The sequence below is a fragment of the Zingiber officinale genome, chromosome 7A (genome assembly GCF_018446385.1).
Source record: "Zingiber officinale cultivar Zhangliang chromosome 7A, Zo_v1.1, whole genome shotgun sequence".
In the NCBI taxonomy this organism is placed as follows: Eukaryota; Viridiplantae; Streptophyta; class Magnoliopsida; order Zingiberales; family Zingiberaceae; genus Zingiber; species Zingiber officinale.
The window spans coordinates 113,998,585-114,011,336 of NC_055998.1; the positions used below are offsets into that span (position 1 = coordinate 113,998,585).

Genomic DNA, 12,752 nt, shown 5'->3' on the forward strand with positions numbered 1-12,752 from the left:
ACAGTACTTTCCACGGTCATATCAGATGACACGTCGATAGGATTTTCTGAGTTTTCGGCAGAACAACCGTACTATGACAAAATACAATGTCGAATTTAATTGGTTGGCCAGATTTTGTCCAGAGTTAGTTGTTGAGGACAGGTTTCGTATGCTTCAGTTTGTCCAGGGACCGGATGGGCATCTCCAAATAAAGATTGCAGGTTTTGGTAACTCATCGTATATAGAGGCGTTGGATAGAGCTCTTATGATTAAGGCGGCTCAGTAGAGAACAAATGTGGACAAGAAAAGGAAGTAGACAGAGTGGACTTCAGGACAGACCCAACAACCATAAGCTATCGGACAGCGGCAAAGTGGTCATAATCAGTCGGGTCAAGGTACTTCTGGGGCATCGGGCCGACCTCAAAAATCGAGGCAGACTTCCACCGGACATTTCAGGTCTTCTCAGCAAAATCAGAAATAGTCCTCTAGTAACCTGCACTAGACCCGATGTGGATCCAGAGATCACATCACATCAGCCTTCTCTTTGGAACTGTCAGTTTGCTATTATTGTAAACTGCTTGGGCATATAAGTCAAGATTGCTCATTGAAGGCTCGGGATGTAGCTTCCGGGGTTTCTGTTCAGGGAGGACAGTTCGGTCAAATAGAGACTCAGCGAGGGGGGCAGAAAGGCCAATCTTTGCATCATCCGCAGAGGGCAACCCCTCTGGCAATAGCTGCATATGGCATGCACGGACAGGAGCATTCCAGTGCTCACACGATATAGTAGGGTTCTATTTTGGGACCTCAGTATTAGTCACAGCCTCAGCCACTGGTGCAGTATCAGCTACAGCCTCAGCCACTGGTCCAGTACCAGTCGCAACCTCAGCCACTAGTCCAGTATCAGCTGCAACTACAGCCACAAGCTCAGCAACAATCACAGCCCCGGCCCCAGCCACCGGTCCAGTATCAGTCACAGCCCTCATATCCATCTTTGGCTCAGTATCTAGTACCGCCTCAGTGGCAGGCTTAGGCGCAGCCACCTCTGGTAGTGCTACCACCTCCACCCCCACTAGAGACTAGACGAATTCACGCGGTTACTAGAGAGGATACACAGCGGGCCGACGGATCCATTTTTCACGGTACGATTTTAATTTATGCATTTTCTGCTGATATACTGATTGACATTGGTAGTTTGCATTCCTTTATTTCTCGGGTATTTATGAGGGAGATTGGTAGACTACCTATTCTTAAGCCGCAATGACTTACCGTCTCCCTACCGTTCGGTGATACATTGGATGTCACTCAGGAGGTCAGAGAATGCCCATTGGACTTCGGCAACCATATACTCACTGTAGATTTATTGGTACTGGAAATGGTCGAGTTCGACATTATCCTTGGCATGGATTGGCTATCAGCATACCATGCCACGGTTGATTACCAGATGAGGGTGGTCACATTCTGACCTCCGAACCAACCCTCATGGGATTTCACTGGTATCAGGGATGACAGTATATCTACCATTTCTGCGATTCAGGCTTAGAAGCTGTTGTCACATGGCTGTTAGGGATTTCTATTATCATTAATTAATGCTAATGGCAGCAGTAGATCGCAGCTCTTAGACATTCCAGTGGTTCGAGAGTATCCGAATGTATTTCTAGATGAGCTACCAGGCTTGCCTCCCTGAAGGCAAGTGGAGTTTACTATTGAGCTAATTTCGGGGACCGCACCGTCATCGAAAGCATCTTACCATATGACACCGAAAGAGTTGGACGAGCTAAAGGTCTAACTCCAGGAGTTATTGGACAGACTATTTATTTGCCCTAGTGTATCTCCGTGGGGTTCTCCGGTATTGTTCGTCAAGAACAATGATGGTACTTTGAGGTTGTGCATCGATTATAGACAGCTGAACGTTGTGACCGTCTGAAATAAGTATCCCTTACCACGAATTGAAGATTTGTTTGATCAGCTCAGAGGTACATCAGTGTATTCTAAGACTGATCTGCGGTCCAGATATCATCAGTTGAGAGTCAAAGATTTTGATATTCAGAAGATAGTATTCTGCACCAAATACGGACATTATGAGTTCTTGGTAATGTCATTTGGGCTTACTAATGCTCCAGCGGTGTTTATGGATTTGATGAACCACATCTTTCTAGAGTACCTAGATCAGTTCATTATCATTTTCATCGACGACATTCTGATCTACTCATGTTCCGAGGAGGAACATGCTCAGCATCTTTGCATAGTCATGGAGATTCTTCAACAACATCGTCTATATGCAAAGTTCAGCAAGTGTGCTTTCTGGCTATTCTCAGTCGGTTTTCTGGGACACGTGGTATCTAGCCGAGGTATTTCCGTAGATCCTCAGAAGATCGAGGCTGTCACCAGCTGGGAGCAGCCAAAGTCAGTTCAAGAGATCCGTAGTTTCTTGGGACTGGTCAGATATTACAGACGGTTCGTCGAGGGTTTCTCTACCATTGTTATGCCGCTGACACGCCTGACCAGGAAAGGCGTGAAGGTCACGCGGTCAGAAGCATGCGAGACCAGCTTCCAGGAGCTGAAGAGGATATTAGTGTCGGCACCAGTTTTGATTTTACCTTCTGGAGAGGATGGATTCGTGCTCTATACCGACGCTTCTCTATAGGATTTGGGCACTGTTTTGATGCAACACGGTAGGGTAGTCTCTTATGCCTCTCGTCAGTTGAAGGAGCATGAGAAGAACTATCCAGTACATGATTTGGAGCTAGCCACTATTATATTTGCTTTGATGATTTGGTGGCATCATCTATATGGTATTACATTTGAGATTCTCACTGATCATAAGAGTCTCAAATATATTTTCACTTAGAAGGAACTCAATCTCCGACAGAGGAGATAGATGGAGTTATTGAAGGATTATAATTGTACTATTAGCTACCACCCGGGGAAAGCTAATATGGTTGCCAATGCACTTAGCCGAAAGTCCAGAGGGACGTTAGCTGGCCACCGTGTTTTGGTCATGGACTTGATTCAGGGTTTCTCCGAGTTGAGCCTTCAGGAGCAGAGACAGACAGAGTAGGGTATTCTAGTTACCATGGTTGCTCAGTCGTCGATCAGGACGAGGATTCGAAAGGCCCATGTCGGGGATCAGTACTTACAGTCCATTGGTAGCCAGATAGCTTTTGGGCAGCAGACCGAGTTCACCCGAGATGAAGAGGGCATCATTTATTTCCGAGGCGGGTTATGCATACCTCAGTCTCACCCGGTCTTGGAGGAGCTACTTCAAGAGGTACATTGTTCTCGATTTACGATCCACCCAGGCGGAACATGCATGCATCGAGATTTGAAGCATTCCTATTGGTGGAACAACTGAAGAAAGACATCGCAGAGTTTGTAGCTAGATGTCTAGTCTGTCAACAGGTGAAGACTGAGCACCAGAGACCTGCCAGATTACTTCATAGGATTCCGATTCCATAGTGGTAATGGGAGCACATCACTATGGATTTTATGGTGGGATTGCCTAGGACACGAAGAGGTCATGACGCGATTTGGGTAGTCGTTGACCAATTAACCAAATCCGTACATTTCTTAGTGATTCAGAGGACTAATTCGCTAGATCGATTGGCAGAGCTGTATTGCCGAGAGATCATCAAATTGCATGGTGTTCCTTTGAGCATCATATCGGATAGAGACCCATGGTTCACGTCTCAGTTCTAGTAGAATATGCAGCAGACCTTGGGCACACAGCTCTATTCCAATACAGCTTTCCATCCGCAAACAGATGGGCAGTCAGAGCGGACCATTCAGACTCTAGAGGACTTGTTGAGGTCTTGTGTTATGGATTTTGGAGACAGTTGGAAGGACCATTTGCCATTAGTAGAGTTCGCCTACAACAACAGCTATCACTCGGCTATCCAGATACCACCGTTTGAAGCATTGTATGGCAGACCTTGTCGGACACCCACCCTTTGGGAGGAGGTTGGGGAGGCCCGGCTGTTAGGACCTCATAGAGCTCAGAAGGAGGCAGAGTTGGTCTATACTATTAGATGGAGGATGTCTGAAGCGCAGGATCGTCAGAAGAGTTATGTTGATCAGAGACGCAGACCCCTGGAGTTCTCTACTGGTGACCATGTATTCTTGAGAGTTTCACCCACAAAAAGGGTGAAGAGATTTGGCCTCCGAGGGAAGCTAGCTCCACGATACATTGGACCTTTCCAAATTTTGGAGAGGATTAGAGCGGTAGCTTATCGTCTGGCGCTACCACCGGCGCTGGCAGGCGTTCACGATGTGTTCCATGTGTCTATGCTGAGAAGATACGTAGTCGACCTAACACATGTTCTGTTAGATATACCAGTTCCTATTTAGCTGACGTTACTTACGAGGAGGTTCCGATACAAATTCTGGATCAGAAGGAGCATCAGCAACGGAACAAGACTATCTGGCTGATTAAAGTCGGATGACAGCATCATTCTGACGAAGAGGCTACCTGGGAACTCGAGGATATGATCCGAGCTCGATACCCCCATCATTTCACTTGAGGTATGTGGGTTAATTTCTGTTCAGCATTTATACTATCTATTTATTGTTAGTTCTTGCTGATGATAAATAACGAAATTTATGGACCAAATTTTTATTAGTGTGAGAGAATGTAAAATATGACAACAAATAAAAATTAAATAATAAAGTTTAATAGGCAAAATAAAAGCCTTAACGAAATTTTTAGAAATTTTCTAGAGATTTTTGGAAGTTCATATGAGATAATTTGCGGGGATGAATTAATAGGCATGGGAAAGGCCTATTTAGAAATACCCAATGATGGGAGTTGATTAAGGAAATAACCTAGGTTTTGATAAAAAGAAACCGTAAGTTTGTTTAATGATTTCCTTATACTCCCCTACCTTTTCTTATTTCCCCTACCCGTGCTCTTCTCCTCGCCGAACCTTCCTCCCCTCTTCTCCTCGCCGAATTCCTCTCCTCATCTCGCGCCGCCGCCTCCGATCCTTCTCCTCTTCTGTTCCGAACCGCACGCTGCCGCCAACACCTCTCCTCTTCTCGCCGCCGGCCGAGCTTCTTCCTCCCTCAGAGTCACCTTCGGCCAGGGAGAGGTTTTATGCCCTAGCCTCTCCCTCGTGTGACGCCGAAGCCACCGCAGTCCCACACCCGACGTCGTCTCCACCTCCTCTGCCCTAGCACCGGCTGCCGACCCTTTCCTTGTGCCCTAGCGTCAGTCGTCTGCTGTCCCTCTTCCCTAGCGCCAGCAGCCCTAGCTCAATCCATTCCACCTCGTGCCCTAGTTCCTAGTGTCGGCCCTCTTCAGCGCCGCCTGTCACGCCCCAGGTAGTCCCTGCCAGAAGAAATTTCGACAACATCTCCTCAGTACGGGTGACAATCTGAAACTTTCTACAATACCCTCAGGGCCACATACATCAACCAACATGACCGGAATAATAACACTAAAAATAAAAGTACAATAAGCAAGCATCCACGTAGTTTAATAGTAACAACTAAACTAAAGCAAAGATAAGGAAATCATCGCAAAATTCCTACTCAACTACACCCATAAAACGCAAATTTGATATCATCCAAACAAAAACCCATCAATAACAAGGGATGGTAAAAAATCCAAATTTCCAACATATATAAGTCTGAAACATAGTCTAATATAATAAGAAAAACCAAAGCAAGGATCTAAAGTGGAAATCCACGCAACCTGGAGGGGGGACTAGCGACTGGAACTCCTCCAAACAGCCTCAACCTGAAAAGAGTAATAACGGGGTGTGAGTCCAACACCCAGTGAATACCTAGTTGACATGCATAGTAAACTATAACAAATAGCAATAACTATGTGTACAGTCTCCTAATATAACCTATAGAAAGTGCAAAACTGTAAGATAATGAGTAACTGTACTAACCAGAACCTGATATAGGGATATCAAGGCTGTCAGACCCAAAGCATCATAAATCCTGTATGCATGTCAAATAATGCATACATCCAATATGCAGCATATAAAGTGCAACAAACACAAGAAATAAGTGCAAATAATGCATATGATGCCAATAACATGTACTGGTCACCCTTACTGTCAGTCAGCCATCTCACACACGATGGTGAGACCGAGTGGGTAGGGTTGTGATAATCGTGCACTTTATCGTCACTGCTCCTGATGAGTGATCGAGTGGACGGGATGCTATCGGAGTACACCTAACCTCCTACCTCAAACATAGTGAGGGAGCGCAATGCTCTCATCTCCCGGTACACGATGACAGGGAGGGATCCCTACCGGCTACCACGCTGCATCACACTACCCATGAGTGGACCAACGGAGCCAAACAGAGCAACCTGCTGCAACACACCCTGCCTGAATAAAAACCACTAACCCATGAGTGGTTATGTGTGCAGATCCATGTAACTGGCGATGCGCTCAACAATAATGGAGTTGTCAACCGCTTAGCATGCAATCATGCAAGATGATGCATGATGATACATGTCACTAAGCCGGGAAATAACCTGATCCTATCTCTCTCCATATAATGTGTACCAAAATATCTGGATCAAATAATATGATCTAGGTACACATGTCAATTAGGGTATCTAACCAGTCCAGTATATCATAAAGCATGACATGCCACTACTTCTATAACATAAATAATAAACAGGGGCATGAATGCTAATCAGGCAACAAACAAAACATGCTCAGAAATAAATAGTGGCATGTCGATGTAGATATAAACATAATTATTACTATTTGTTAAAAATTTACTTAATATATCAACAAGATGTATCAAGGTAGATAGGTCAAGGTATCCACCTCCAATGTAGATCGAGCTAATCAACCTCTATGTCGAAGTGCTCGTCCCGAATCCGAATCCTGTAATAAATCGTACAATTTAACTAAGTTTTATTATAAACAACATAGCTAAACCAAAATTCCTTTTTACCAAGAACCCTAATTCATTCATTAACCTCGGTTAGCTTTCTAAACGAGTATAATGCGAGCTTAGTTTAAATCCATTATTTAATCCCTAATTGAACATAACTCACAAGTTAATTTAGAGTTAGCTCCATTAACCCTAACTATTCCATTTAGATTTAAATAAATTCTAGGGCAATTCATGTTTAATTACTAACCATTCCACAATCCAATAGTTTAACTAAACATAAATCACTGTCAACACTCACCCAAAATCCAGATATGCCCTGTCGATTCAAAATCAAAAGAAATAGTTGTGATCAAACCACTGCGCTCAATTCCCCACTACCATTTAGAAATCAAACAATCCATAATACCAACCAGTTAGGAATCCAAACCATAATTTTTCCTAAATCCACATTGCTATTTAAGTTAACAAAATCCTTACCTAACCTCCTCTTCTTTGGTGATGGCAGCACAGCAAGAAGTCAGATGCTGGTGGTGGCACTAGGTCAGACACCTATTCACAGTGAGTTCCTGCCGGAACTGATCCCCATCGACCAAAGTAGAGAGTTAACAGAAGAGGAAATCAACGCTGCTAAGTCAAAATGGATGGCTCGGCAGAACCTGGTAGCAACAAACAACGATTAGGGCACAGCGATGACGGCTTCGGCATTGTCGAGCAGAGACGCGAGAAGGAGGCTCCGCACTGCTAGGTTTGCTCTTGTTGTAGCCGGAGGTGGGAGTGGACCGGCTGCCGGCGCTAGGGCAGCAACGGCGCTGCTAGGGTCGAGAGGCGATAAAGAGGGTGTGGCGGCGATGGAGAACTAGGGCACGAAACAAAAATGGGCTTGGATGCTCAATTTCTAGCGGCTCCTGGTGTCCACGAGGAGAGGGAAGGAGGCTCGGCAGAAGAGAGGAAGAGGGAAAAAACCCTAGAGCACCGGGCAAGGGAGGAGATCGGCGGAGATCGGGTGAGAAGGAAGACAACAATAGGGCTTTGGGGCTTCCCTTTGGGCTTTTGTACCGGAGGGAGGAGAAATGGCAGGGAAGGGCAGCGGCGGCGCGTCCGTTCGTGAAGGGAAGAAGAAAAGGACGGCGTCGGGCATGGGGCGCGGGTCGGGAAAAAGAAACGGGGAGAGAAAAGAAGAATATAAAAAAAAAAAAAAAAATCAACTTTTCCTCATTAAATTGGGATAGCCTAAACAGATTTTCCCGGGACTCAATTTTTATCCCCCATAAACTCATCATACGAGCTCTGAAAAATTTTCAGAAAATTTCTAAAAATTCTGAAAAATTCTCTTATAATTATTTGTCCTTTTTTCTGATATTTTACATCGCCGACCATAGAGCTCCGACGCCAACAACTGCGAGTGTGATCGCCGACGCCGAGTTAGTTTGGCCCTCTTCCCTAGCTTGCCTTCACCGGTTCTTCCTTGCTATTGATTGAGGTCCCGATTGAAGGTAAGATTTGGGTTGGAATTTAGTTGTTGCTGGATTTGTTATCTACACTTCTTGATCTCAACTTGATCTGACCAGTGGGAAAGATTCCAACAGGGAGATTGTGCTCTGCGGGGTGTTCTTGGTTCTGACATCAATTACATCCAGTAGTTCACCTTGTCACAGCAGCAGTAGTGGCTGTGAATTGAGGTAAGGTGTAGGAATTCAATACAAATTGGTTATGTATGATTAGGTGTAGATTTAAATCTAATTGAATGGTGGATTGATTAGGGTTTTCCCTAACTAGTTTTGAGGATTTTAATTAGCTATTTAATTCATATAAATTTAGCTAAATAAAATATATATTTTGATTAATGCAGGACCTTTATTCGAGACGAGTGTCTTGACTTCAGATTGTTTAATTCGATCTTCTTTTTAAGGCGGATACTTATGACTTATCTCTTGATATAGTCATGTTAGATATGCATAATAGTATATTTCTAGTGGTAATGATTATGTTTGCATCTGATTGGATATGCCACTATCTGGTTCCTGTTGCCTTCCTATATTCCTATTTGTTATGCATTCCTACTTATACTTTCTTTGATTGCCACCATATGTATCCCTGTTCGTAGAAATAGTGACTTACATTGCTTACTGTGTAGTAGTCTTGTTGTTGGTCATATCTGATTTATGTACTTAGGTTTTGATACCTAGACCATCGTATGATTTATTTTCTTTTAGTGCATTTTATATAGAGGTTATACGGTCTATATCTACATGTTTAGTGTTATGCACTGTTTTGCATAATTACATGCTGGCGATGGTCAACTCTACTATTGTTGAGCGCATCACCAGTTACATGGTCTGCACATACAATCACTCATGAGTTAGTGGTATATCAGGCAGGGTGTGTGCAACTTGCTCTGTCATGGCTCCGCTGGTTTGCTCCTAGGTAGCGATGACTATAGCGTGTAGTGGGCAGGGGATCCCTCCCCTATGATACAGGGAGATGAGAGCTTAGGCTCCCCCATTATGTTTGGGGTAGGAAGATAGGTGTACTCTAACAGCATCCTGTCCACTCGATCACTCAGGAGCAGTGATGGCAGAGTGCATAGTTGTCATATCCCTACCCACTCGGTCTTACCATCGTGTGTGAGATGGCTAACTGGCGTCAGGGGTGACACATGTCATTTTTGCACCATATGCATAGATTGCATTTATTATTTGTGATTGTTGCATTTTGGATGTTGCATTGCTTGGGTTGCATATGTTTGACATACATACAGGTGACATTTTGTATCTGGTTTGACGACCCTTATATTCAGATAGGAGGTCCTGATGAGTATAGTTTTCTTCAGCCTTTTCAGTTTGCATTTCCTGCCTTTATTCAGAAAGCTGTACCACATGATAATTACCATTAGTTATATCTTATTATGCATGTCTATCTAGTATCCTCTGAGTTGTTGAACTCACCTCATTGATTATTTTTATTTCAGGTTGAAGCCGTCAAGAGATTCCAATTGCTAGTCCCCTTGTCACAGGAGTATACGTTTTAGTCTTTTGGTGTTCCATTTATTTGCCATGAAACTAGGATCTAGACTTGGATTGGTTTGTACTCTGGATTTTGTGTGGTTTATCTTTACGTAATGTACTGGTTGGGTTTATGTTTTCTTAGTGGAGTTTTATTTGATGTGTTTTGCTACGCGCCTGTCGATCGACAGAAGAGGTAAGTTTAGATGTTGTTTTATTTTCTTTTGTATTGTGGTGACAGCCGGAGGCTGATTTTGATATAAACTACGTGGTGTGTTTAGTATTATTATTGTTATTGTTCCAGCCGTATTGGCCGAGGTTAGTGAGCCCTGAGGGCTATGTATATAAGTCTCAGATTGTCACCCGTACAGGGGAGATGCTGCTGAAATTTCTTCTGGCAGAGACTACCTGGGGCGTGACACTTACCAGTCGACTGGCGGTGGGAAACACAGCTAAGTATTTCATTCCAAGCTCTATTTAATAGAGCTCAGGATGACTGACCATGGTTAATGAAATAGAGGTGGTTAACCCTTATTAATAGTCTTCCAAGTGTCCTAGCATCCCAAGTATTCTTGTAAGAGTTGTGATGAGATTTCTCCACCCACAAGAAGCTACGTAAGCTAGCCGAAGGTTTTCCAGGCAATTATCCACTGACGAATCAAGATCGTCCACCTTACGAACAGTCATAGAGTAGGAGTAAGCGATCTCCGAACCACGTTACATAAACATGTCATTGGCTTTGTTATTTCTTGTCATTGTAGAGCTTAGGGTTAGCTTTCTATTCTTATTAGTTTGTATTTTGTACTTCCATTGCATGCTAACGAATATTGAAAGCAAAGTGTGGGTGATTGGCAATTCACCCCCTTTAGCCGGGCATCAAGGCCCCAATAACCTTAAGGTGCATTCTTACTTAAATGATAATTTAACATATGTATCCATTAACAATATTGGAGCATCATGGATTTCGTAGGTTTTTAGCAAGTCTTCAACCTTTGTTCAAGGTTCCATCTCATAATACCATTAAGAGTGATATATTTAAAATTTATGACTTTGAAAAGACAAAATTATTAAGCTTATTAGAATATAATAAAGGTATGATTACTTTAACCACCAACATGTTGAATGCATCTAATCAAAGGAAGGGATTTTTGACTTTGATAGCTCATTCTATAGATGATAATTAGAATTTGCAAAGTCATATTTTGAGGTATAATTTCTATTTGTGACTCAAATATATAATATTTTTCACACTTTTTCATGTTTTAAATTAAATAGATACTTAAATATATATACATTATTGTGTTTGCATTATATAGGTTTGCTTATGTTATTTTCACATACTTCAGAAGTCCTTGCTAATGTGATAGTTAAGTAAATGATGAATTGGAATATTGATAGGAACATATCCATAATTACTATTGATAATTTCTCCACGAATGTTTCTTTTATAAACTATGTGTTACATAAACTTGATCATTCTACACTTATGCTAGGAGGGTCTTTATTTCATATGGGTTGTGCTGTTCATATTTTAAATTTAGTTGTCCAAGATGGCTTGGATGTCATTGCACCTAGTGTTGAGAAAATTTATGAAAGTATCACATATTGGAGAGCATCTCCTAAAAGAGAGCAAAAGTTTGATGATGTTGCATGGATTTTAGTACACAACATGAATGATAAAAAATTGGTGCTTGACTGTAAATCTTGTTGGAACTCAACATATTTGATGCTCATAACTGCTATATCTTTTAAAGATGTGTTTGCTCGTTTGAGATTTTATAATTCATCGTATAAATGTTTCCCAATAGAGGAGTGGTTGTTATCAGAAGAGGTATCTCAAATATTGAAAGTCTTTTATTCTGTGACTAAAATATTTTCTAGAAGAAAGTATTCCATAACAAATATCTTTTTTCCTAAGGTTTGTGAAATTAAAGCTTCATTGTCACATTTCCTAATAAGGTTATTGTTGTAACCCCAAGGTTGTTTTGGTGTGATCAACAAGTTAAGTTAGGTCCTGTGTGTTTCTAACCTTGTGTCTAAGTGTGCAGGGAGCTTAGGAGCACAGGTAGTCGAGCGGAAGACGCAGCTAGCGAGAAGGACGGCAGCCCGAGGGACGAGGTACTGCGGAAGAGTACACCGGCGGACGAGAAGGAAGTGTGCGGTGGTTCCGAGGGATGAAAGCTGAAGCGGAAGATTGTTCGAGGAGCAAGAGACACAGCTAGCGAGAAGGACGGCACGTGGTGCGTCCGAGGGTTAAGACTGCGGTTGAGTACGTCGGCGGATGAGAAGGAAACACGCGGCGATTCCAAGGGATGAGAAGCCGGAGGGAAGCCCGCTCGAGAAGACCGGAAGTTGGGTTCGGGTGAGCCCTATTCCGGATGGCAGAGATCACCCAAGTGAGCGGAATCGGAGTTGAAGACCCGAACCAAGGTGAAAGAAGTCAACCGGAGTTGACTTAGGGTCCAGGGCGCCTGGAACTGTCCGGGGCGCCCGGACCAGCCCAGGGCGCCCCGAGCAGTCTGGGGCGCCCTGAGCAGCCCAGGGCGCCCGGAACTTGAATTTTGACCAGAATGCGTCTAATGCGTTCTAAATGTTGGGGGATAAAATTTTATCCCCCCCCCCCCCCGGGCGCCCGGAACCTCTTCCAGGCGCCCTGACCAAGGCTATAAATATAGCCTTGGTCCAGAAGCTTGAAATCGATCACAAGCATTTCATTTCCAAACACTTGTACGCTTTAGTTGTAGTGAAGCTTTTGTTTCTGCGCTTCAACGTTGTAAGAGGCTTCTCCGCTTGAAGGAGATTGATAGTGCGCTTCATCCTTTCCTTGGATTAACAACCACATCGGTTGTAACCAAGTAAACAATTGTGCTTCTTTCTTTTCTGCTTTTCATTTACTGCTTTACTTTATTT

The 12,752-nt window shown here is 43.3% G+C and overlaps 1 long non-coding RNA gene across 1 annotated transcript; it reads right to left on the reverse strand.

Moving 5' to 3' along the window:
• Positions 1 to 5,401: 5,401 nt before the first annotated feature.
• LOC122000388 lies at positions 5,402 to 7,980 on the reverse strand. Its single transcript, XR_006117116.1, has 4 exons — positions 7,497 to 7,980; positions 7,318 to 7,415; positions 6,768 to 6,827; positions 5,402 to 5,713 (listed from the first exon to the last, which is right to left on the reverse strand). It is a non-coding gene; the product is annotated as an uncharacterized LOC122000388 (long non-coding RNA).
• Between the last annotated feature and the right edge of the window lie 4,772 nt (positions 7,981 to 12,752).